At 34.7% G+C, this 23,506-nt stretch overlaps 1 protein-coding gene across 1 annotated transcript in view; it reads right to left on the reverse strand.

Moving 5' to 3' along the window:
- LOC148940483 (uncharacterized) overlaps nucleotides 1–23,506 on the reverse strand; it is a 176,689-nt gene that overhangs the window by 8,798 nt on the left and 144,385 nt on the right. The gene's annotated exons all lie outside the window — the stretch shown is intronic.

Below are 23,506 nucleotides of genomic sequence, written 5' to 3' on the forward strand. Positions count from 1 at the left end.
AAAGTTTCCCAGTTAGGTTACACCCATATGGTTAGAATTTGCTGTTAAAAGCCGTAAATACAAAAGTCACTTTTTCCCATTCCTTATTTTAGTTAAATACAAAACAGAAAAAAAGTTTTATATTTGCGATATTAGTTTTCCATCCATCTGAAAATATTTGTTTGACGAGAATACGTTTGACGAGAATATACCGTCCATCTGAACATATTTGTTTGACGAGACATACTTCTTTGACGAATACGAGAAGTTTGGGCTTGGCATAGTCGCCATTTTGGAAGCAAGGTGGAAAGGCTGCGGCCTTTCAATCAGTGGTGACCGCGCGGTGTTTTAAGTCTTATACAGCGGAAAAACTGAAAGTCCCTCTGCCGGAGTTGCAGCAATATTAGATCCAAAAGCGATAAATGCCGTCTGCTCATGGAAACTGGTCAATGAAAGATTACTGCAGGCAAGATTTGTTTGTAACCACGCAAAATTGTCGTTGATCGTGTCCTACGCACCCACAAATGATGCTGATGACACCCATAAAGATGATTTCTACGAAAAACTCCAGCCTGTGATCGATTTAATTCTACCCCACGTCGTAGGCGATCTCAACGTAAAGTTTGGCCAAGACAGATCCTAGTACCCTGAAGTGATGGGCCACCACGGACTTGGCACCATGAACGGAAATGGAGCTCGACTTGTCAGCTTCGCTATGGGGAATGATTTGCTGATCGGGAGTACGCTCTTTCAGCATAAAGATACCCACAAATACACTTGGACATCCCTGGATGGCATCGTCAAAAACCAAGTCGACAATTTCCTGATCCGCCGGAGATGGCGAAAAAGCCTAAAAGACGTTCGAAGTTTCTGAAGTGCCGATATTGGCTCAGACCACTAACTAGGTGTCACCACACTAAAATTGAAGCTGAAGTCTAATGATCGGAAGGAGAAGACGGACATTCTCAGAAGCTTTGACGTGGCCAAACTAGGTGACAAAATCGTCCAATATTCGTTTGGCATCAAACTGTTCAATAAATTTGAAGCCCTATATAACCTGTCAGAAGACGTCGAAGAAGCTTGGGAGACAATCCGCATAAGCTATATGGATACAGCCGAAGAAACCCTTGGGATTAGAAAGCTGGCTAAGCAACAGTGGATATCTACGAAGACCTGGGATCTAATAGAAAATCGCAAGAAGCTGAAGTCGAGCTCCCTTGGGGAAAGTGGTCACTCAGAGGTGACCAAGAGCTTGGCCTATAAAGAAGCTGATAGAAACGTAAAGAAAAAAACCAGATCCGACAGACGGCAATACATTAACAAAAAGGCCAGACAAGCCGAAGAAGGAGCGAGCCGTGGAGACAAACGAACCATATATCGCCTTACCAAAGAAATAGTAGGCAAGTCAATTAACCAAGAATGCCCGGTGAAAGATGAAAATAGAAGGCTCCTGGCAGATGCGAACGACCAAAAGGAACAATGGACGAGTTATTTCGAAGCCCTACTTAATCGCCCAACGCCAGCGGTCCCGTCAGATATGCCAGACCATTCTTTCTTCAGTATTCATATTAGTGATGAAAAGCCGACAGCCGACAAGATACTCTCAGCAGCTAAAAAACTTAAGAATGGGAAGGCCCTTGGTAAAGACGGAATTTCAGCTGAAATGATCAAGTTCAGCCTGCGTCGAACCCTTGCCATCTAGCTATCCTTCTTCTCGCTCCTCTGACCAACCAAAAAGTTCCCCAAACACTGAAGAACAGGAACCTTAGTCAAACTCTTCAAGAAAGGAGACGTGAAAGAATGTGACAACTATAAAGGAATCAATCTTCTCCAAGCCCAGCGAAGCTCTTCGCGACAATAATACTAGAAAGACTCCAAGCAGCCCTTGATCCTCACTTAAATGAAGAACAGCATGGATTTCGGTCAAAATGATCTTGTGCCGATCTTATTTTTACTCTACGTACCATGCTGGAGGAATCTAACGAATGGAGACAGCGCTTGTATATACTTTTCGTGGACTTCGAAAAGGCGTTTGATTCAGTTGATCATCAAACCCTGTGGAGAGTATTGCGGTTTTATGGCATTTCTGAGAAGCTGATCCGTCTAATATTTGCCATGTCCGAAGAGACAGAGTACTGTGTTAAAACATCGTACAGCAGCACACGCTACTTCAAGGTGATGACTGGCGTCAAGCAAGGCTGTGTCCTATCACCTCTCCTCTTCACCCTAGTTGTAGTTACATCTTTAGACAGATAAATGGGTATGGTAGCCGGATTGCAGGGATACTTTTTCAGGACGTCGACTTCACCGACGATAATGGGCTGATAGAAGCCGAAAAGCCGAAGCTTCAGGAATTCCTGAACAAACTCGCAGAGAAAGCCGAGCAATTCAGACTACACATCAACGCCCCAAAGACAAAAGCTATGGCAATAAATAGTTCACCCTTGGGAATCCAACTAAGAGGAGAGGACATCGAACAGGTGACAGATTTCAAGTACTTAGGGAGTACAGTCACTTCCAGCGGTGACTCTGAAAAAGAATTGCCTACCAGGATAGCCTTGGCCAACGCATCATTTCAGAGACTTCTACCAATCTGGAAATCCACCGTATACTCGTTGAAGTTAAAACTCAGGTTGCTCCAGAGCAATGTACTGTCTGTCCTGAGTTACGCTATAGAATGCCTTAAGCTAACCACGGAACCAGAGAAATGCCTTGCCGCCTTCGAGAATAACTGTCTTCGCCGAATCCTTAGAATCAGTTGGAAAGACCGTCTCATCAATAACGAGATCAGTACCCGCAGAAGCCATCCAGATATTGCAAGCGTTGTACGACAACGTAGATGGTGATAACTTGGACACATCTTCCGCATGCAAGATCACAGACTTCCAAAAATGCTCCTCCACTGGCGACCGGAAGGCACCTGTCGCCGAGGAAGACCGAAGAACACGCTCCGTAGGACATATGAACTTGACAGAAGATCCCTCCAGACAAGTCTCATCTCAGAGTGGGAAAACATATATGCAGCGGCTCACATGAGGGAAGATTGGAGGCTACTCAGCGACGCATTGTGTGCCTCCGGAGGCACTGAGGGAACTAAGGTCTAAGGTAAGGGAGTACTTTCAACACGTTTGTGCTTTCAACCTCAAAAAGTTTCAATTAGTCCTTAGACACACAAAAAATTTTTGTCATAAAGTATTGTTCAGGGTTAATTGTGATTTCAGTTTTTAAATATTGACTCATTTGCAAAAAAATAAATTTAGTTCTCCCAGGAGTCTCAATAATTGAGCTGTTTTAAATGTGAAATTGTTGAATTGCTCCAATAAATTACTATTAGTAAAAATAGACTCGGGGTAACTCATCATTAAGGTTAAGACTTAACCTCTCAGATTTTCCAGAATCCGGGCTTCCAGATTCTGAGAAACTAAAGATCCAGAAGCTCGGATTCTGGACAATCTTGAGAGGTAAAGGACCACCCTTAGCAAGGACAGCTACGAGTGAAGCGAAGTGGAAACTTTGTGAAGATCCTATGGAACGTTGAGCCTGCCAAGTATTTTGTTTTCTCATAGGTGTGGCAACCATAAATAGTGTTAGAAAATGAATGCAGTTTGACTAATGCTAGACTCCAAGGGGATGCTTTGATAAAACCAGAAAGCGTTTTATCAGAGGTGTTGCTGTGATACAAGGTGATAAAACCAGTGCTGCGATGAGACGAAAATTAATACAAACTAAAACTGCTTAAGGTTTATTGCAGACAGCGGATATAAAAATTGGTGTCTGGCTGTATTCAGTTGCTGCATAAAAACAAGACTGAAGCAGAAGATGACAAATGACTTTGAACAGCTAAAGAAAAAGGCATGAAACAAGGAATAGCAAAAATCATATTGAATCGCAACGGAAAACGTTGAAAAAACAAATTTGCTGTTAGAAGACAAAAAATTATAATAAAATGAAGGAACGTGTTAGTCTAGCGTGTGTGAGTGGTTAAAAGACAAAGCAAAATTACAATGGAATGAAGAAACTTGTTATTTTAGCTTGTATGAGTCCGTGATAAAAAAACAAGAAGGTGGAATTAATTTTTATTGTTTATGACAAGAGTTAAATGACGGAAGATGACAAGTGACTCGGAACGGCAAAGAAAAAGGCATGGAACAAAAAAAAACGGAAACAAATTACGTTGAATTGCAAACGAAAATGTTACTTAAAACTAAAGAATAGCATTATAAGTATGCTATTTGGTAGTTACAATATTTCAGAAATTGTAATAGAGACGCGTCATTTTAGCGCTCTTGAAGGATAAACAGGAAGAAGGAATTGAATTCACGTCAGAATTTCCTAATTCAACTGAAATAGTTGATTTGCTACCCTAACACATGAAACTAAAGAATAAAATGATGAATATGCCAATGCGTCACTTAGATATTTTAGAAGACATAGGCATTGGAACATTTCTGGTTGTTACTGAATTATTTAAATCGCAATTAAAGGAAAAATAAAATGACTGGGGAAATGCTCGGAGATAATTTTTTCTGGTATCTATGACGTCATGATTCTTAAATGAAAATAATAAACAACAAAATCTGTTGTTAGAAGAAAAGCAAAATGGATGATCATTTTGAGTCGTAAATGAAATCTGCGGTTAAACGTGCAGCAACAGTGAGAATCAAATGATTCCTAGAAATAAACAAAACCAATTGAATTTCGTTTTCCTAGCTTAACGGTTATGGTATGTAATGGTCCTGCTTGTACCTTGTACACAGGAAGGTGCTATCATATCATCGGCATTACTTAAATGATTTTTTGTGCATTTAAATTCGCAATCGGTAGCCTATCCTCATTTTTTGATAGAGTGGACCCCCGGTAATTCAACCCCTGCCTAATTTGGTGCCCCTTGTAATCTGAAATGTCTTTTATCATTGAATCCTTTTGAGAATCTTCGCTAATGTAGATAATACATGACTTAACAGTTTACAACTTGAACGCGCCACTGTTCTTGTGCTCGACGAGTAATTATCGATTTTAGGTTTTGATTGACTAGTTTAAATTTGACTACATGATATAGCGGTGTGGCCTACTTCTGAAATTGTTATGAAAAGACCACCCAAAAGAAAATCGTTAAAGGATTTTAGTATGAACGTTTTGGTTTTTGCTCTTTGTCAGTCGTGGAATTTATTATCTCTATCAACTATTACGTGGTTTTTGAAAAATTTTTGGCCAGATCCTAAGCAGTCCCCACTCCTAGTAACGATCCACAAATCAGCGTAACTTCGGAAGTGATAAAGCAAGTTGCTGCTAAAACACAAATATATCCGAAAGATTTGGAATCTAGTACTGTGGAATGGATAAAGCGGAAAATCTTTTTTCAGAGGCCATACGGCTCCAATTTTTTATTATTTATTTATTATTATTTTTTTTCCCAGAGGCACTTCATATGGAAGGGGTCGTCGTAGAAACTTCAAAAGGGAATCATTCGATCGGAAATTGAGAGTTCTAGTGTCCTTTATAATAAAAAAATGATTGGAGGGCAACTATCCCCCCCTCCACGCCCATCATTCCCCCAACCACATCCAATAAAAATTTTGAGATAGCCATTTGTACAGCGTAGTTGGTTTCTAGATAGAAAATATGTTTTTGAGGAGTACACTCCCCCACAACCCTCAGGGCAAGGGGTTTATGTTATTCCCTGGGGGCATATAAGGTTTTTATAGAAGGCGTTGTCATATAAACTTTAAAACAGGCTAATTCGATTGGACAATCAATGGGCTAGTTCCCTTTTTAATAGTCGAAAGTCATTAGAGGGCAACTAGTCCCCCCACGCCCATCATTTCCCCAAACACATCCAATCAAAATTTTGGGATGGCATTTTGATCAGCATAGTTGATTTCAAGACGGAAAATGTGTTTTTGAGGAGGACACTCCCTCACAGTAGAGTGCTATATTATATTTTACGTTCCTTAGCATGCATCAATTGATATGAATGGTAAAAGACTTGGCAGACATATTTTTTTAAGTTCAATAGCCAAAATTCCTTATATTGCGTATTCAAAGGATGGTCTCATTCTAGGAATACTGGTTTACAGCTGGAGGGCTTATACTCGTGTTTTCCGGTATAAATTAAGATGCAATTGATCTTTCTGGATCACTGGTTTAGATGACATACAAAAATCTGGGTGTAGTTAACAACTAATGTTTTTGAAAAGGGTAATTACTTGTAGCTTCAAAAGCCAAATTAAACTTCCGTTGGTTAAGAATGCGTCATGGGTAATTACAGAACTGTGAATGATGAAAAGTTGTATCATTTTGCTTAAAAACTAACTCTATTTGCAAAAAAGGGTATAGCATTTGCGAATTGGACTATATGAACGATATTAATTCAATAATAGAGAAAAAAGAGCTAGATAACATTTGTGAATTGGATTGTATGAAGGTGGTAAAAAAAAGGATTAAACTGATTAGCAGTTACGGTAACCCCTCGGGGTTGTTAACTCATAGCTTATTTATTATAAATTTGGAATACCATCAATCTATGAAAATGGTTAACAATGATAGAATGGTCTTGTGACTTGACCTAGCTTTACTTCTTCGATGTGCTCTGTATAATACACAAGTGGCGTTTGGACAGTGTTGTCAATTTAAAATAGGGTCTAACGTTATAATATACTAAAAAGTTGATACTAAGAGAGATGTAGATGGCAAGAAAAGAATTTTAATAAAGAAATTCAGAACAATCCATATAAATGCTTACAAATCAAGTAGTGAGGTGTAGGCTATATGAGCACAAACCGTCAAGGATCATAAGCACCAATGACCCTAACCACCAGGGACCTCAACCCCCAAAGGTCCGCTATTCTCCAAACTCCAAAGGACACTTCCCCCCAACTTTTTTGCCCCCCTCCCCCCATTTTTTTTATTGTTTTTGAATTTTTTTTAAGTATTTTTGAACTTTTTTTATTATTTTTATTTAACATGATATATTTTTTTAACTTTTTTTTACGTCTCTTAGAATGACATGAAACATACTTAAAACATAAAAAATTCACATTTAATATTTTCCAACTTCAAAATGGGAAGGATATAGATATGTGTATCGCGACTTTTACTATTAAAAATATTGTTTGTAGTAGCACTTTTTTTTTAATTGGGCTAAATTTTTTTTTTGGACTTCGAAATTATTCAACTTTTATTTCTTTTTTTACCTATCTTAAAATGACATGAAATATGCTTATGGCTCTAAAAATTGTACTCTATGTTTGCCCAGAGACACGATGCGGCTTTCCCACCCCTAAACCCCCATTTTTTTTGAATTTTTTTGAAATTTTTTTTTAACTTTTTATTATTTTTTTTAACATGATATATTTTTTCAACTTTTTTTTACATATCTTAGAATGACATGCAACATACTTAAAACATAAAAAAATCACATTTAATATTTTCCATATTCAAAATGAGAATAATATCGATATTTTAGTCGTAACTTTTAATATTAGAAGAATAATGATTGGAGCGGCACTTTTTTTTATTGGGCTAATTTTTTTTTTGGAGTTCGAAATGATAAATCTTTTTTTCACGTACCTTAAAATGATATAAAGTAGGCTTATGGCTCTAACAATCTTACTCTATGCTTGCTCAGAGACACGATGCGGGTTTCCCACCCCCTCCACCCTATTTTTTGATAATTTTTGTGAAGTATTTTTTTTTAACTTTTTTTAAATTTATTTAACATGATATATTTTTTCAAATTTTTTTACATCTCTTAGAATGACATGTAACATTTTTAAAACATAAAGAGAGAACATGGTGAACTACAATATCAAGAGAGAACATGGTGAACTATTTTATTGAACAGATTCAAAATGTCCAAAGTCGATCATTGATATTAATAATGTATCATAATATATTTTTGTATTAATATTTTACATGGCATTAATTCATTAGAAGTGTATTTCGCATTAAATTGTTATTTGTTCATTATTTTTAGATTATTCTAGCATATCAAACGTTTTGAATGTCTGTTAAAACATCGGAGATGAAAGAAAATGAATTGGCATGAATCTATTTTCACACCCATAAACTAAAATTGACTAAATCTGAGTATCAGATTGAATAAATTCTCTATCAACGTCTTTTGACAGATACGTTTGATAACACTGACATAATTCAAGTTTCGAATTGAACAAATTCTTTATTAAAATTTTTTAACAATACGTCGGATAACATTGACAAAATCTATGTATTAGAATGAATAAATTCTTTATCATCATCCGTTGTTGGATATGTCATTATGAAAAAAATGTAAGTAAGTAAGTAACAAACTCTTTCTTGAAGTCACTTCTTCGATACACAATACAGAAATAAATTCAGGGATTTATGTAAAAAAATTGAACAAATTCGTTATTAACGTTCTTTATCGATTGAATTCACTTCCTGGACAGACAATAAAGCAATTTCACAAACTCTAAGTATCAGAGTGATTAAATTTTATATCAACATCCATTTCTTGGATGCATAGGATAAAATTGACAAAATCTATGTGTTAGAGTGAATAATTTTTTTTTATATCAAAATCTTTTGTCAAATACACTGGATAAAATTGACAGAATGTAATTGTCAGAGTAAATAATTTTTTTTATCAACATCCTTTGTCAGAGACATTGGTTAAAATTGACAAAATCTAAGTAACAGAGTGAATGAATGCTTTATCAACATCCTTGGTCGGATAAAATTGACAGAATTTAAGTATCAGAGTGATTAAATTCTATATCAACATCCTTTTTCTCGGATACATAGGATAAAATTGACGAAATCTAAGTGTTAGAGTGAACAAATTTTTTTAATCAACATCTTTTGCCAGGTACATTGGATAAAATTGGCAAAATCTAAGTATCAGAGTGAATAAGTTTTTTTATCAACATTCTTTGTCAGATACATCGAATAAATTTGACAAAATCTATATATCAGAGTGAATAAATGCTTTAACAACATCCTTTATAAGATATGTCAGATAAAATTGACAAAATCTAAGTATCAGAGTGATTAAATTCTATATCAACATCCTTTTCTTTGATACTTAGGATAAAATTAATAAAATATAAGTGTTAGAGTGAATAAATTTTGTTTATCAACATCCTTTGCCAGATACATTGGATAAAATTAACAAAAATCTAAGTGTCAGATTGATTAAATTCTATATCAACATCCATTTCTCGAATACATGGGATAAAATTGACAAAAGCTAAGTGTCAGAGTGAATAAAATTTTTTTATAACATCTTTTGTCAGATACAACGAATATAATTGACAAAATCTAAATATCAGAGTGAATAAATGCTTATTCACCATCCTTTTTTGGATATGTTGGATAAAATTGACAAAATCTAAGTGTCAGAGGGAATAAATTTTTTTTATCAGCATCTTTTGTCAGATAAATCAAATATAATTGACAAAATCTAGGTATTACAGTGCATAAATGCTTTATCAGCATCCCTTGTCAGATATTTTGGATAAAATCTAAGTATGAGAGCGATTAAATTTTATATCAACATCCCTTCTCGGATACATGAGATAAAATTGACAAAATCTTAGTATCAGAGTTAATAATTTTTTTATCAACATCTTTTATCTGTTACAACGAATATAATTGACAAAATCTAAATCTAAATATTATGAAAAAATTGTAAGTAAGTAAGTAACAAACTATTTCTTGAATTTACTTCTTGGATACACAATAGAGAAATTTAATTCAGCAAATTATGAAAAAAATTTGAACAAATTATTCATTAACATTCTTTATCGATTGAATTCGCTTCTATCAACATCCTTTATCAGATACATCGAATAAAATTGACAAAATCTAAATATGAGAATGAATAAATACTTTATCAACATCCTTTATCGGATATTTCGGATAAAATTGACAAAATCTAAGTATCAGAGTGATTAAAATCTAAGTATCAGAGTGATTGAATTCCATATCAACATCCCTTTCTCGGATACATGAAATAAAATTGACAAAATCTAAGTTTCAGAGTGAATAAATGCTTTATCAACATCCTTTAAATGCATTATTAACATCATTTGTCGGGTATATTGGATAAAAGTGACAAAAGTTATGTATCAGATTGATTAATTTCTATATCAACATCCATTTCTCGAATACATGGGATAAAATTGACAAAGACTAAGTGTCAGAGTGAATAAATTTTTCTTTATCAACATCTTTTTTCAGATACAACGAATAAAATTGACAAAATCTAAATATCGGAGTGAATAAATGCTTTATCAGCATCTTTTGTCGGATATGTTTGATAAAATTGACAAACTCTATGTGTCAGAGTGAATAATTTTTTTTATCAACATCTTTTGTCAGATACATCAAATATAATTTACAAAATCTAAGTATCTTTGTGAATAAATGCTTTATCAGCATCCTTTGTCGGATATCTCGGATATCTCGGATTAATTCAGCAAATTATGAAAAAAATTGAACAAATTATTCATTATCATTCTTTATCGATTGAATTCGCTTCCATCAACATCCTTTGTCGGATACATCGGATAAAATTGACAAAATGTAAGTATCAGGGTGATTAAATACTTTATCAACATCCTTTTTCGGATATGTCGGATAAAATTGACAAAATCTAAGTAACAGAGTGATTAAAATCTAAGTATCAGAGTGATTAAATTCCATATCAACATCCCTTTCTCGGATACATGAAATAAAATTGACAAAATCTAAGTTTCAGAGTGAATAAATGCTTTATCAACATCCTTTAAATGCATTATTAACATCATTTGTCGGGTATATTGGATAAAAGTGACAAAAGTTATGTATCAGATTGATTAATTTCTATACCAACATCCATTTCTCGAATACATGGGATAAAATTGACAAAGACTAAGTATAAGAGTAAATAAATTTTTTTTTATCAATATCTTTTATCAGATACAACAAATATAATTGACAAAATCTAAATATCGGAGTGAATAAATGCTTTATCAGCATCTTTTGTCGGATATGTCTGATAAAATTGACAAACTCTATGTGTCAGAGTGAATAATTTTTTTTTATCTTTTGTCAGATACATCAAATATAATTTACAAAATCTAAGTATCAGAGTGAATAAATTCTATATCAACATCCTTTTCTCGGAAACATGGGATAAAATTGACAAAATCTAAGTATCAGAGTGAATAATTTTTTTCTATCAATATCTTTTATCACTTAAAACGAATATAATTGACAAAATCTAAGTATCAGAGTGAATAAATGCTTTATCAGCATCCTTTGTCGGATATGTCGGATAAAATTGACAAAATCTAAGTGTTAGAGTGAATAAATTTTTCTAACAACATCCTCTGTCAGATACATCGGATAAAATTGACAAAATCTAAGTATCAGCTTGAATAAATGTTTTATTAACATCATTTGTCGGATATGTCGAATAAAATTGACAAAATCTAAGTACCAGAGTGAATTAATTCATTATCAACATCCTTTGTCAGATACATCAAATATAATTGACAAAATCTAAGTATCAGAGAGAATAAATGCTTTATCAGCATCCTTTGTCGGATATCTCAGATAAAATCTAAGCATCAGAGTGATTAAATTCTATATCAACATCTCTTTCTCGGATACATGGGATAAAATTGACAAAATCTAAGTATCAGAATGAATAATTTTTTTCTGTCAACATCTTTTATCACTTACAACGAATATAATTGACAAAATCTAAATATCAGAGTGAATAAATGCTTTATCAGCATCCTTTGTCGAATATGTCAGATAAAATTGACAAAATCTAAGTGTTAGAGTTAGACTACATCCTCTGTCAGATTCATCGGATAAAATTGACAAAATCTAAGTATCGGATTGAATAAATGCTTCATCAACATCATTTGTCAAATATAACGGATAAAATTGACAAAATCTAAGTACCATAGTGAATAAATTCATTATCAACATCCTTTGTCGGGTATGTCGGATAAAATTGACAAATTCTAGGTATCAGATTGAGTAAATGCTTTATCAACATCCCTTTTCTCGGATACATGGGATAAAATTGACAAAATCTAAATACCAGAGTGAATAAATTCATTATCAAAATCCTTTGTCGGATAAAATTGACAAAATCTAAGTATCAGAATGATTAAATTCCATATCAACATCTCTTTTGCGGATACATGGGATAAAATTGACAAAATCTAAGCATCAGATTGAATAAATGCTTCATCAACATCATTTGTCGAATATGTCGGATAAAATTGACACAATCTAAGTACTATAGTGAATAAATTCATTATCAACATGCTTTGTCGGGTATGTCGGATAAAATTGATAAAATCTAAGTATCAGATTAAATAAATGCTTTATCAACATCCCTTTCTCGGATATATGGGACAAAATTGACAAAATCTAAATACCAGAGTGAATAAATTCATTATCAAAATCCTTTGTCGGATAAAATTGACAAAATCTAAGTATCAGAGTGATTATATTCCATATCAACATCCCTTTTGTGGATACCTGGGATAAAATTGACAAAATCTAAGTATCAGAGTGAATAAATACTATATGAACATCCTTTAGATGCATTATCAACATCATTTGTCGGGTATATCGGATAAAATTGACAAAATCTAAGTATCAGATTGACTAAATTCTATATCAACATCCCTTTCTCTAATACATGTGATAAAATTGACAAAATCTAAGTGTTAGAGTGAATGAATTTTTTTTTATCAACATCCTCTGTCAGTTACATCGCATAAAATTGACAAAATCTAAGTATCAGATTGAATAAATGCTGTATCAACATCATTTGTCGTATATTTCGTATAAAATTTACAAAACCTAAGTATCAGAGTGAATAAATTCATTATCAACATCTTTTTCGGATATGTCGGATAAAATTGACAAAATCTAACTATCACAGTTATTAAATTCTTTAACAACATGCCTTTCTCCGATACATGGGATAAAATTGACAAAATCTAAGTATCAGAGTGAATACATGATTTATCAACATCCTTTAAATGCATTATCAACATCAAATGTCAGATACATCGGATAAAAGTGACAAAATCCAAGTCTCAGAATGAATAAATTCGTTTTCAAAGTTTTTATCGGATACATCAGATAACAGTCATAAAATCCAAGTTTCATTAATTTTGACTTCATGCCTCGTTATGTTGAACTTAGGTTAGACCGGTTATAGATGGCACCACATCCGCTCAGACACACAGTCATAGTGAGAGAGATATGCAAGAAGTTAGGTTAATTCAGGTTCACTTAGAGTGGCGCCACTCTAAGTGAACCTGAATTAGCCTAACTTTTTGATTATCTCTCTCACTATCTCTGTGTTTCTGAGTGGGTGTGGTGCCATCTATAACCGGTCTAACCTAAATTCAACGTAACGAGGCATGAAGTCAAAATGAATAGAACTAGGATTTTATGACTGTTACTTTGTTACTTTGAAAACGAATTTATTCATTCTGATAATTAGTTTTTGTCAATTTTATCCGATGTATCTGACATATGATGTTGATAATGCATCTAAAGGATGTTGAAAAAGCAATTATTCACTCCGACACTTAGATTTTGTCAATTTTATCCCATGTATCCGAGAAAGGGATGTTGATATAGAATTTAAGAACTCTGATAGTTAGATTTTGTCAATTTTATTCGACATATCCGAAAAAGGATGTTGATAATGAATTTATTTACTCTGATACTTAGAGTTTGGCAATTTTATCCGACATATCCGACAAACGATGTTGATAAAGCATTTATTCAATCTGATACTTAGATTTGTCAATTTTATCCGACATATTTGACAAATGATGTTGATAAAGAATTTATTCAATCTGATACTTAGATTTTGTCAATTTTATCCCATGCATCCGACAGAGGAAGCCGATAAAAAAAATTATTCACTCTAACACATCGATTTTGTCAATTTTATCCGACATATCCAACAAAAGGATGCTGATAATGTATTTATTCACTCTGATATTGAGAGTTTGTCAATTATAGTCTTTGTAACTGATAAAAGATGAAGATAAAAAAAAATTATTCACTCTGATACTTAGATTTTGTCAATTTTATCCAATTTATCCGAGAAAGGGATGTCGATATAGAATTTAATCAGTCTGATGCTTAGATTTTATCTGGGATATCCGAAAAAGGATGCTGATAAAGCATTTATTCTCTCTGATACTTAGATTTTGTCAATTATATTTGATGTATCTGACAAAAGCTGTTGATAATGAATTAATTCACTCTAGTACTTAGATTTTGTCAATTTTATCTGACAATTTCGACAAATGATGTTGATAAAGCATTTATTCAATCTGATACTTAGATTTTGTCAATTTTATCCGATGTATTCCAGAAATGGATGTTGATATAGAATGTAATCAATCTGATACATAGATTTTGTCGATTTAATCCGATATTCCCGAAAAATGATGTTGATAATGCATTTAAACGATGTTGATAAAGCATTTATTCACTCTAATGCTTAGATTTTGTCAATTTTATTCGACATATCCGATAAAGGATGTTAATAAAGTATTTATTCACTCTGATATTTAGATTTTGTCAATTTTATTCGAGGTATCTGACAAAGGATCTTGATGGAAGCGAATTCAATCAATAAAGAATGTTAATAAATAATTTGTTCAATTTTTTTCATAATTTCCTGAATTAAATTTCTTTATTGTGTATCCAAGAGGTGAATTCAAGAAAGAGTTTGTTCCTTACTTACTTAAAATTTTTTCACAATACTTAGATTTTGATTTTGTCAGTTATATTCGTTGTAACTGATAAAAGATGTTGATAAAAAAATTATTCACTCTGATACTTAGATTTTGTCAATTTTATCCCATGTATCCGAGAAAGGGATGTTGATATGGAATTTAATCACTCTGATACTAATATTTTTTCCGAGATATCTGACAAGGGATGCTGATAAAGCATTTATTCACTCTAATACTTAGATTTTGTCAATTATATTTGATGTATCAGACAAAGGATGCAGATAAAAAAATTATTCACTCTGACACTAAGACTTTGTCAATTTTATCCGACATATCCGAAAAAGGACGCTGATAGAGCATATATTAACTCTAATATTTTGTTTTTGTTAATTATATTGGTTGTATCAGACAAAAGATGTTGATTAAAAAAATTTATTCACTCTGACAATTAGCTTTTGTCAATTTTATCCCATGTATTCGTGAAAGGGGTGTCGAAATAGAATTTAATCAATCTGACACTTAGATTTTGTCAATTTTATCCAATGTATCTGGCAAAGGATGTTGATAAACAAAATTTATTCACTCTAACTCTTAGATTTTGTCAATTGTATCCTACGTATCCGAGAAAAGGATGTTGATATAGAATTTAATTACTATGTTACTTAGATTTTGTCAATTTTATCTGACATATCCGATAAAGGATGTTGTTAAAGCGTTTATTCACTCTGATATCTAGATTTTGTCAATTTTATTCGATGTATCTGACAAAGGATGTTGATAAAAAAAACTTATTCACTCTGACACTTAGATTTTTCCAATTTTATCCGATGTATCTGGTAAAAGATGTTGATAAAAAAAAATTATTCAATCTAACACTTAGATTTCGTCAATTTTATCCTATGTGTCCGAGAAAAAGGATTTTGATATAGAATTTAATCACTCTGATACTTAGATTTTATCCGAGATATCTGACAAGGGATGCTGATAAAGCATTTATTTACTCTAATACTTAGATTTGGTCAATTATATTTGATGTATCTGACAAAAGATGCTGATAAAAAAATTATTATCTCTGACACTTAGATTTTGTCAATTTTATCCAATAATCAAAAAAGGATGGTGATAAAGCATTTATTCACTCTGATATTTAGATTTTGTCAATTATATTCGTTGTATCTGACAAAAGATGATGATAAAAAAAATATATTCACTCTGACACTTAGCTTTTGTCAATTTTATCCCATGTATTCGAGAAATGGATGTTGATATAGAATTTAATCAATCTGATACTTAGATTTTGTCAATTTTATCCAATGTATCTGGCAAAGGTCGTCGAAAAACAAAATTTATTCACTCTAACACTTAGATTTTGTTAATTTTATCCTATGTATCAAAGAAAAGGACGTTGATATAGAATTTAATCACTCTGATACTTAGATTTTGTCAATTTTATCTGACATATCCGATAAAGGATGTTGTTAAAGCATTTAATCACTCTGATATCTAGATTTTGTCAATTTTATTCGATGTATCTGACAATGGCTGTTGATAAAAAAAACTTATTCAATCTGACACTTAGATTTTTCCAATTTTATCCGATGTATCTAGCAATAGATGTTGATAAGAAAATTTATTCACTCTAACACTTAGATTTCGTCAATTTCATCCTATGTATCCGAGAAAAAGGATGTTGATATAGAATTTAATTACTCTGATACTTATATTTTGTCAATTTTATCCGACAAAGGATGTTGATAAAGCATTTATTCACTCTGGTACTTAGATTTTGTCAATTTTATCCCATGTATCTGACAAAGGATGTTGATAAAAAAAATTTATTTACTCTGACAATTACATTCTGTCAATTTTATCCAACGTATCTGACAAAAGATGTTGATATAAAAAAATTATTCACTCTCACACATAGATTTTGTCAATTTTATCCTATGCATCCGAGAAATGGATGTTGATATAGAATTTGATCACTCTGATACTTAAAGTTTGTGAAATTGCTTTATTGTCTGTCCAGGAAGTGAATTCAATCGATAAAGAATGTTAATAAAGAATTTGTTCAAATTTTTTTCATAATTTCCAGAATTAAATTTTTGTATTGTGTATCCAAGAAAGAGATTGTTACTTACTTACTTACAATTTTTTCATACTGACATATCCAACAACGGATGATGATAAAGAATTTATTCATTCTAATACATAGATTTTTTCAATATTATCCGACGTATCTGACAAATGATATCGATAAAGAATTTTAATAAAGAATTTGCTCAATTCGATACTTGAATTATGTCAGTGTTATCAAACGCATCTGTCAAAAGACATTGATAAAGAGTTTATTCAATCTGATACTTAGATTCAGTCAATTTTATCAAATTTATCTGACAAAGGTGTTGATAGAAAAACTTTAATCACTCAGATAATTAGATTTGTACAATGTTATATCATGTGTCTGACAATAGATGTATGCATATTCCTTTTCTTACATCTCCGATGTTTTAAAAGACATTCTAAACGTTTGATATGCTAGCATAGTCTAAAAATAATGAACCGATAACAATGTAATGCATAATATATTTTTAATGAAATAACACCATGTAGAATATTAATACAAAATATATTATGATACATTATTAATATCAATGATCAACTTTGGACATTTTGAATCTGTTCCATAAAATAGTTCACCATGTTCTCTCTTGATATTGTATCCATTGTTTTTTTATGTTTTAAGTATGTTACATGTCATTCTAAGAGATGTAAAAAAAGTTGAAAAAATAAATCATTTTAAAAAAAATTAAAAAAGGTTAAAAAATAAAACTAAAAAAAAAAATAAAAAAAAATTAAAAAAAAATTTGTTGGAGGGGGTGGGAAAGCCGCACCATGTCTCTGAGCAAGCATAGAGTACAATTGTTATTCTTCTCATTTTGAATTTGGAGAATATTAAATGTGATTTTTTGTTTGTTTTAAGTATGTTACATGTCTTTCTAAGATATGTAAAAAAAGTTAAAAAAATATATCATGTAAAAAAAAAAAAAAAAAGTTAAAAAAAAACTTCAAAACAAATAAAAAAAATGGGGGGAAGGGGATGGGAAAGCCGCATCGTGTTTCTGGGCAAGCAAAGAGTACAATTGTTAGAGCCATAAGCATATTTCATGTCATTTTAAGATAGGTAAAAAAAAGAAATAAAAGTTGAATAATTTCCAAATAAGTCCAAAAAAAAATTAAAAAAAAAATTCTAATAGTAAAAGTCGCGATACACATATCTATATCATTCCCATTTTAAAGTTGGAAATTATTAAATGTGAATTTTTTATGTTTTAAGTTTCATGTCATTTTAAGAGATGTAAAAAAAGTTGAAAAAATATATCATGTTAAAAAAAATAATAAAAAAAGTTAAAAAAACTAAAAAAAATCCAAAAAAAAACTAAAAAAATGGGGGAGGGGGGCCAAAATGTTGGGGGGTCCTTTGGAGTTTGGGGAATAGGGTACCTTTGGGGGTTGAGGTCCCTGGTGGTTAGGGTCATTGGTGCTTATGATCCTTGACGGTTTGTACTCATATACACCTCTTTACTTGATTTGTAAGGATTTATATGGATTGTTCTGAATTTCATTATTAAAATTCTTTTCTTGCCATCTACATCTCTCTTAGTATCAACTTTTTAGTATACTATAACGTTAGACTCTATTTTAAATTGACAACACTGTTCAAACGCCACTTGTGTATTATACAGAACACATCGAAGAAGTAAAGCTAGGTCAAGTACCAAAACCATTTTATCATTGTTAACCATTTTCATAGATTGATGGTATTCCAAATTTATAATATATAAGCTATGAGTTAACAACCCCGAGGGGTTACCTTAACTGCTAATCAGTTTAATCCTTTTTTTTACCACTTTCATACAATCCAATTCGCAACTGTTATCTAGCTCTTTTTCCCTATTATTCAATTAATATCGTTCATACAGTCCAATTCGCAAATGCTATACCCTTTTTTGCAATTAGAGTTAGCTTTTAAGCAAAATGATACAACTTTTCATCATTCACAGTTCTGTAATTACCCATGACGCATTCTTAACCAACAGAAGTTTAATTTGGCTTTTGAAGCTACAAGTAATTACCCTTTTCAAAAACATTAGTTGTTAACTACATCCAAATTCTTGTATATCATCTAAACCAGTGATCCAGAAAGATCAATTGCATCTTAATTTATACCGGAAAAACACGAGTATAAGCCCTCCAGCTGTAAACCAGTATTTCTAGAATGAGACCATCCTTTGAATACGCAATATAAGGAATTTTGGTTATTGAACTTAAAAAAATATGTCTGCCAAGTCTTGTACCATTCATATCAATTGATGCATGCTAAGGAACGTAAAGTAAGCAAAGTGTAACATAGGTGTGAGGGGCTACTCACTCTCTTTGAAAGATGTAGGGCATCAAGCAAATAGCATGGCCAGGAACATAGTCCCAGCAAATAGCACGGGAAGGAACAAAGTCACAGCAAAATATAACATAGCACTCTACTCCCCAGAACCCTCGGTGCAAGGGTTTTAGGTTATGCCCTGGGGGCATATAAGGTTTTTGTAGAAGGTGTTGTTGTAGAAACTTCAAAAAAGGCTCATTCAATTGGAAATTCAAAGGGATAGTGCCCTTTTTAATAGTCAAAAGTGATTGGAGGGCAACTAGCCCCCCTCCCACGCCCATCATTCCCCCAAACACATCAAATCTAAATTTTGAGATAGCCATTTTTTTAGCGTAGTTGATTTCCAGATAGAAAATATGCTTTTGAGGAGGACGATCCCCCACAACCCTCAAGGCAAGGGTTTTAATTTATGCCCTGGGGGCATATAAGGTTTTTATAGAAGACGTTGTCGTAGAAACTTCAAAAAAGGTTCATTCGATTAGAAATTCAAAGGGCTAGTGCCTTTTTTAATAGTCGAAAGTGATTCGAGGGCAACTAGCCCCCCCCCACGCCCATCATTCCCCCAAACACATCCAATCAAAATTTTGAGATAACCATTTTGTTCAGCGTAGTTGATTTTCAGATAGAAAATATGTTTTTTGAGGAGGACACTCCCCCAAAACCCTCAGGGCAAGGGTTTTAAGTTATGCCATGAGGGCATTTAAGGTTTTTGTAGAAGGCGTTGTCGTAGAAACTTCAAAAAAGACTCATTCAATTGGAAATTCAAAGGGATAGTGCCCTTTTTAATAGTCGAAAGCTATTCGAGGGCAACTAGCCCCCCCCCACGCCCATCATTCCCCCAAACACATCCAATCAAAATTTTGAGATAGCCATTTTTTTCAGCGTAGTTGATTTCCAGATAGAAAATATGTTTTTGAGCAGGACACTCCCGCACAACCCTTAGGGCAAGGGTTTTAAGTTACGCCCTGGGGGCATATAAGGTTTTATAAAAGGCATTGTCGTAGAAACTACAAAAAAGGCTCATTCTATTGCAAATTCAAAGGGCTAGTGCCCTTTTTAATAGTCGAAAGTGATTGGAGGGCAACTAGCCCGAGCCCACGCCCATTATCCCCCCAAACATATCCAGTCAAATTTTGAGATAGCCATTTTGTTCTGCGTGGTTGATTTTCAGATAGAAAATAGGTTTTTTGAGGAGGACACTCCCCCACAACCCTCAGGGCAAGGGTTTTAAGTTATACCCTGGGGGCATATAAGGTTTTTATAGAAGTCAGTGTCGTAGGAACTTCAAAAAAGGCTCGTTCGATTGGAAATTCAAAGGGCTAGTGCCCTTTTTAATAGTCGAAAGTGATTTGAGGGCAACTAACCCCCCTCACACGCCCAGCTTTCCCCCAAACACATCCAATCAAAATTTTGAGACAGCCATTTTATTAAATGTAGTCTTAAGTTTTGGAAATTTGGTCTTTGAGGATGACAACTCCCCCACAGCCCTCAGGGTAAGGGTTGTAAATTATGCCCTGGGGGCATATAACGTTTTGTATAGACAACATTGTCAGATAAACTTCAGAGAGGGCTCATTTGATTGGAAATTGAAAGTTCTAGTTCACTTTTTAAGCATCAAAAGATATTGGAGCGTAACCAGCTTCCCCCCTCTAAAACCTATTTTCCCAAATGCATCCAATAAAAATTTTAAGATAGCTATTTTGTTAAAAATAGTTCAAAGGTCATACAACAAAAAATTCGGTGTTGACACAAACCCCCAGGGCCCGGGGGCAGGCATTTTAAGTTATGCCCTGGGGGCATATATGGGTCTTATGGAAGGGATGCTCGTATTAACTTCAAAGAGGGATCATTTGATTGGAAATTGAAAGTTCTATTTCATTTTTATGAGTCAAAAGAGATTGGAGGGCACCAAGCCCCCCCCCCTCCACACCCTTTTTTCCTCAAACCCATCCGATAAGAACTTTGAGATAGTTTTTTTTTAATATTTTAAAGACCATATAACGAAAGCTTAGGGGTCAACACAGCCTTCCAGGGCCCGAGGGCAGGTGTTTTCAGTTATGCCCTTGGGAATATATGGTTCTTATATAAGGGATGCTCGTAGAAATTCAGAGATGGCTCATTTGATTGGAAATTGAAAGTTCTAGTTAAGTTTTTTTGAGTAAAAACATATTGGAGGGCAAGTAGCCCCTCGCGCTTATTTTCCCCAAATGTATCCAATAAAAATTTTGAGATAGGCATTAAGTTAAAAATTTCTCAAAAATCAGATAACAAAAACTCAGGTGTCGTCACAACCCCCCAGGGCGTGGGGGCAGGCGTTGTAAGTTGTGTCCTTGGGCATATATTGTTCGTATGAAAGGGATGCTCGTATAAACTTCAGAGAGGGCTCATTTGATTGGATATTGAAAGTTCGAGCTCACTTTTTAATTGTCAAAAGAGATCCGAGGGTAGCTATCCCCCAACCCATCTGATGAAAATTTTGAGATAGACATCTTGTTAAAAATAGTTCAAAGGTCGGGTAAGAAAAAATCTGGTGTCGGGTAAGAAAATAGAACCCCCTAGGGCACAGGGGAAGGCGTTCTAAGTTATTCCCTAAGAGCATGTATGGTTCTTATGAAAGGGATGCACATATAAACTTCATAGAGGGCTCATTTGAGTAGAAGGCTATCTTATACTCGTGACATTACCACGTGGTTTATGGTCCTAATATGGGCATAGAGTCATTAGGGAGAACACGTGGTTAATGGGGTCAATGACCTCTTTTTCCAAGTGTGTCAACAACAACAACAACGACCTTGACATTCGCTGAGAGCGTGCGCTTACAACAACAACACCATCGACCGTGGAACACCTGTGCTGTCGACCTCAATTCACCTATCGTGAATCAATAATTCCCCTTAGAAACAACAAATTAATTTCCCCTTTCTCGACAGATCAATCAATCAATGACATCATCTGTCAGACTTTAAAAATTGTCGCTTAGAAACATTTCTCCAGGAATAGATCCAAATCATTAATGTCTTTGCCTCGGGAACAACTCTTTTGGTCGAACTCCAAAGGATATTAATAACCAAAGGCCATGGAAACAATTAGGCAAGAAACATCTTAGCAATGAATTGTTTTAGCGCGCGAAAAGGTTTCTTATTAATTTGAAATGCGTTAGCGCAGAGATGTCAATAACAAAGGAACACGCTGAATTTACGTTTAGGGATTATTTGGGCGAAACCGTTTTAGACAGGTTATGGAACTATTTCGGCGAAACAGATAGAGACATTTTAAAAGAAGATTTTTGAAGAGATTTTGGAAGAGGTTTTGAGTGTGGTCGTTATAATACACAAGTTTCATTTGAACAGTGTTGTGAGGTCCTCTAACCCAACCCCAAAGGGTTCCAATCCTCCTACCCCAACCCCGAAGGAAGCCCCCGGTCCTCAAAAGCCCCCCAAGCTCCCAAAGGCCCTCCACCGGTCCCCAAATGTCCCTTAGGCCCCCAACTGTCCCCCCCGGACCCTCAAAGGCCCCCCAAGCTCCCAAAGGGCCACAGGCGCCCCCAAAGGCCCACTCAGACCCCCAAAGACCATCCACGGGCTCCCCAAAGGCCCATCGAGCTCCAAAAGGACCAACGGGGTCCCAAAGGCCCTCCACCGGCCCCCAACTGCCCCTCCGGCCCCCCAAAGCCCCACCCCGGGTTCTCAAAGGTCCCCCCGGCTCCCCAAGGCCCCACCGGGTCCCAAAGGCCCACCACCGGTCCCCAAATGTCCCCCAGGCCCCCAAAGGCCCACCCTGTGCCCCCAAGGCCCACCCAGACCCCCAAGGGGCATCCCCGGGCCCCACAAAGGGACATCGTGCTCCCAATGGACCAACGGGGTCCCAAAGGCCCTCCACCGGTCCCCAAATGTCCCCCAGGCCCCCAAAGGCCCTCCCTGTGCCCAAAGGCCCTCCCTTTGCCCCAAAGGCCCTCCCCCGGCCCCCAAAGGTCCCCCGGACCAGAGAAGCGCCGCCGGGATAACAGACACACACACACAGACATAGAGACAAACACATAGAGATAGACACATAGCCACACACCGAAATCCACACACGGAGACACACACACACACAGACACACACACACACACACACAGACACACACACACAGACAGACAGAGAGAGAGACACATAGAGACAGAGAGACACACAGAGACACACACACACACACACACAGACACACACACACACACACACACACACACACACACACACACACACACACACACACACACACACACACACACACACACACACACACACACACACACACACACACACACACACACACACACACACACACACA

The sequence above is a fragment of the Artemia sp. Qi Xiang Cuo genome, chromosome 19, assembly GCF_049724085.1.
Source record: "Artemia sp. Qi Xiang Cuo chromosome 19, ASM4972408v1, whole genome shotgun sequence".
Taxonomy (NCBI): Eukaryota; Metazoa; Arthropoda; class Branchiopoda; order Anostraca; family Artemiidae; genus Artemia; species Artemia sp. Qi Xiang Cuo.